Source organism: Penaeus monodon, chromosome 18, assembly GCF_015228065.2.
Source record: "Penaeus monodon isolate SGIC_2016 chromosome 18, NSTDA_Pmon_1, whole genome shotgun sequence".
Classification (NCBI taxonomy): domain Eukaryota; kingdom Metazoa; phylum Arthropoda; class Malacostraca; order Decapoda; family Penaeidae; genus Penaeus; species Penaeus monodon.
Genome location: NC_051403.1, coordinates 467,924 through 472,923, shown reverse-complemented (window position 1 = coordinate 472,923; position 5,000 = coordinate 467,924).

The following is a 5,000-nucleotide window of genomic DNA, read 5'->3' as shown; positions in this document are numbered from 1 at the left end:
GCGTGTGAATGTGTGAATGAGAGAAAGGGAGAGAAGGTGAGGGAGAGGGAGATGGAAGGAGGGAGGGAAAGAGAAGGAGAGAGAGAGGGAAAGAGAAGGAGAGAGAGAGGGAAAGAGAAGGAGAGAGAAGAGGGAAGGAGGGAGGGAGGGAGGGAGGAGGGAGGGAGGGAGGGAGGGAGGGAGGGAGGGAGGGAGGAAGGGAGGGAGAGGGAGAGGGAGAGGGGGAAGGGGAGGGAAAGAAAGAGAAAAAGAGAAAGAAAAGAAAGAGAAAGAGAAAGAGAAGAGAGAGAGAGAGAGAGAGAGAGAGAGAGAGAGAGAGAGAAATAGGCCTACACACTATCCCCATCACTATATTCACCATCACCACTAAGCTGACGTGGGTGTGGGCGGAGCTACTATAGTGAGAAGGCAGGAAGGGCGGAGGGAGTGTGGATAATGTGGATAACAAAGGATGTGCGAGAGAAAGAGAAAAAAGAAAGGAGAAAGGAGAAAGAGAAAGAGAAAAAGAAAAAAAGGCAAAGATAAAGATATAGATACCTTTTGGAGAGGGAGAGTGATAGGGATAGGGTAGGGGTAGGGAGAGGGAGGAGAGGGAGAAGGAGAGGGAGGAGAAGGAGAATGAGAGGGAGGAGAAAGAGGAGAAGGAGGAGGAGAGGGAGAAGGAGACGGAGAAGGAGACGGAGAAGGAGAGGAGAAGGAGGAGAAGGAGAAGGAGAAGGAGAAGGAGAAGGAGAAGGAGAAGGAGAAGGAGAAGGAGAAGGAGAAGGAGAAGAAGGAGAAGGAGAGGGAGAGGAAGAGAAGGAGAGGGGTGGGGGGAAGTAATACATGTACCGTTACAAAATAAATACGTGACATGATCAGCAGTATTTATCTCGGACTTACTCATTACCATAAGATAAGCAGTAAGTACGGCACTTGCCTGATATATCGATCATCTGCAAAATTCTCCCCGCACCCTCAAAAAAAAAAATAAAAATAAAATAAATAATAATAATAATAAAATAAATAAATAAACTACAGTAAATGAGGGCAGAATGGGTTGTTCAGTCTAATTGCCCGAAAATATGTTTGATGTTTTGCTAGTTTCCTCTATAGCATAAACATCGCAATGTTCACGTTACTGCGCAACGATCACGTGGATGTAGCGTATTAATGTGAACACATCGATGTTTATGTTTTCAAAATAACAAAATATTTACCCCCATTTCCAGGCAATTGGTCTGAGGACGCCTTTGGACGCGCCTGTCCCCAAATAAAACTTGCGCTATAAGGTTATCTTCTCTTCTTCTTCGTCTTCTTCCTCTATTTTCTCCCACTTCCTCTTCCTCTTCAGTTTTTCTTCTCCCTTTCTTCCTCGGCCATTTCCTCTAACCCCCTCTTCTCCCTCCCTCTCTTGCTCCTTCATTTCTCTTTTCCTTTTCTTCTTTACTACGCTGGGGCAAAATGATGATATTCTTATAGAGGACAAAAGTAATCTGCAGACACGAACGAAAACGCCACAAATAAAGGAAAAAGATCGCGGAAAGCGCTGCTCACAGCCAAAGGCCCCTCTGTGCGCCCGAGTTCAGCTCTGTCTTGCCGCGCACGCCGAGATGAAGACCATGTTTCCTGGGGGGGGGGGGGGGGAAGAGCCCCCGTCAACCTCCCCTCGGGCAGTGCTCGAAGGGCTCGCCCCGTCACGCCAACTTCGATCGTTTGTTTAATTTTGTGAGTGTAAAGAATTACCCTTCCTCCTCCTCCTCCTCCTGACTCCCGCCCTTGAACTGGCTCCGTCCGAAATAATACTGTCATTTTCTCACGCAAGACATACGTGCATAGGGTGAGCGTGACTAATGCAATTAAATATTGGGCAAAGATAGAATTATAGTACCATTTGCTGTCGACATCGTTATCATCACCACCGCCACCATCAACAACCAGCATCGCTTTCACCATTACCGCCATCATCACCATCATTGTCACCATCACCATCGGTGCCATACCATCATCACTATTACCACCACCACCGCATTAGCAAGGTCTTGGTGGGGTTATGCCGAGTGCAAGAGAACCTAAAATCATCAAAAGGTATTTATTACCGAGAGAGACGCACTCTTCACAGAGACGGAACCCCCAAAACCAGATTTTTAAACGTTTCCTCTACCCAATGCTTAATTCACACATACCTAATCATTGGGTATGATGCGAACCCAAACATAAAACCTTTCCTAACTCCTATTTATTCCGTAAATAGTGAGGGGGGGGAGGGCAAGTTCCTCTGTACCCCCCTGTTTTATTAGCATTTATAAAAACCAGACTTATACAAAGAGCGACATTAAGAACTTTGGCTGCAGCGGATATTTTTGCGCCATTTCGCGGTAAATATGAGACCGCAGCCGATTTGCCTATATTGCTTCTTACTCTATTTTTTACGCTCTACAAGAAGGCAGAGTCCATTCTTCTCCATCTCCGTGCGTCGCTCTCGGTAGCATTAACCAAAACTTGCTTTGGTCCTTCGGTAGCGTAGTGTCAAGCGATCACTGCGGTCTCTGGGTCATCAGCGCTTCGGCAGTCTCGAAAACTACTTTTTCTCTAGCAAAACTGACCTTGGACCGATTTCTCGTTCGCTAGTAACGCGCTAGGAAGGCCTAAAAGCTCTCTGGTGCCATGAATATACGAGGCGGTGGTTTGTTGGCCTTTGTGGAAGCGTGTGGATGCGCGGGTTTTGCAGATATTTAGCCTTAATTGCGAATTCAAGATTCTATCAAAGGTCCCTGGGTACGCAGACCGCATTCTCACCATCAATGATAAAGATCATTAAAAAAAAAAAAATGCAAACATCACATCTTACCTTCCATTATTTGTATAATCCTCTTCCTTATCCTTAATTTACGATACATTTGGAGAGCAATCACAAAGTAGCTTTCTTCGTTAATCCAAAAATTATCGCATACTTTTCTTCTTCTTTTTTTAGTTATATGAAAGCAAACGAAACGCCCCTCTGTCACTGTGTTGTCACCACGCTATGAAAAAACAAAAACAATGAAGGCGACAAAAATTCGCTTCAACTGCTTCACTCCGCTGCTTCGTTTCGGCGCTCATTGTCCTTTCTGACAAAATAAAAAAAAAAAAAAAAATTGTGATGTGCAATACGGATTCGGATATTTTCATCATGAGAATAGTATCGATATATTTATTAAATATTCTTAAATTTATATCTGATGCATTTCATCTCATACCAATCGATATTTTTCAGATTTTTCGAAGGAAATGGGGTTGAGAATCATAGCTATCAGTAAATCAGAACACGGATAATAATTGTGCGAATAAGGAATAAAGAAGGAAAAGAAGAGGAGGAAGAAAGGATTAGAGATGAAGAAAGAAGGAGGAGGAGGAGGAGGAGGTGGAGTTGAAGGTTTAAGTGGAGGCGGAGGAAGAGGAAGATGATGATGATGATGATGATGATGATGATGAGGAGGAGGAGGAGGAAGGGACGAGAAAACAAAACAGAAGGTGAAATGAAGAAAGAATAAAAGGAAGCGAAAGAAAAAAAAACAGGGAGATGAGGGAGGAAGGAAAAAAAGGGGGGGGGGATGAAGTAATAACAGGTGGGGAAACAATATTTAAGAAAAGGAAGAGGGAAAAGCGATAGAAGAAGCGAAACAAGAATTGAGAAAGAGAAATGAAGACGTAGAAGGAAGAGAAACGATAATGAAGAAAGACACGAAGAGACGCACGGAAGAGAAAAGAACGAAAACGAAGAGGAGAAAGAGATAAGAAAATGGAGGAGGAGGAGGAGGAGGAGGAGGTGGAGGAGGAGTAGGAGAGGGAGGAGAGGAGGAAGAGGTGGAGGAGAAGGAGGAGGTAGAGGAGGAAGAGGAAGAAGAGAAAGAAGAAGAGGAAGGAGGATGAGGAAGTGGAAGGAAGAGGAGAAGAAAAAAAGAAGAAAATAAAAAGAAAGAGAATCTGAAACGAAAAAAAAAAAAGATTTCGAGAGAAAAAAATAATAATAAAATGATAAAAAAGTAGAGTAAACAGTGGAAAAAAAAGTTTTCGTCTTGTTTTCCCCAAAACAAAATTGTCCAGGAAGCAAATGTGCTTTTAAAAGTGTTTTTACAAAGGATCCTTTATATGTCTTTGTGATGAAAGTTTGGCCGCTGGGAGATTACGTGGGCCACTGTCTTTGTTTGTTTATGTCAATCTTTGTTTGCTTGCTTCCTTGCGTTGAAGGTCTTTTGTTCATTTCATCTTGTTTTTTTTTTTTTTTTTTTTTTTTTTTTTTGCTATTTTTGTTATGCCTGACTTATCTTTTTTCTTGTTTTTGTTGTTGCTTTTGCTATTTTTGTTATGCCTCATACATGTTTTTCTTTTTAATGTCTTCGTTTTTTTTTATCAATGTTATTCTTTATTTTCCAGAATGAGTATTTGTTTACGTAGCCTTTTTTTCGGTCGAAACTACTTTTGATGAAAAACCTTTTCAGTTTTCGATTAATATGCAAAAAGGTTCAGAAATTGGGGTAGATTAAGGTCTGCAGAACTGTAGTGTGGTTTTACAACGTGCATATTGACAATTATTTTTAAATGTTAAGTCATACGTCTTACTATATAAAAGTTTGAAGATCTTTATAGTGTGATAAGTATTCGTTACGTTTATGAAATGAATAAATCAATTAAGATTTTTTTTATCATTATGAAATATATTAAATTCTGATGTACAATTACCCAAATAAATACCACAAAAAAAAAATCATGGTATACATCACAAGTATAGAAAACATCTCGAAAAAGGAGGCATAGAATCATGAGGCCTAAAAAAGTTGAGAAATACTGATGCACAATTCACATTCTGTGCTTGAAACTAACTTAAATAAAGCGAGATTCACAATTACATAATAACCACGTATCCTGTACACATATCACGGCACGTAACAAGTGACAAGTAACAACAAACACGCAAATAAATAAAACACACGCGCATACACAAACACACACACACACACACACACACCACACGCACACAC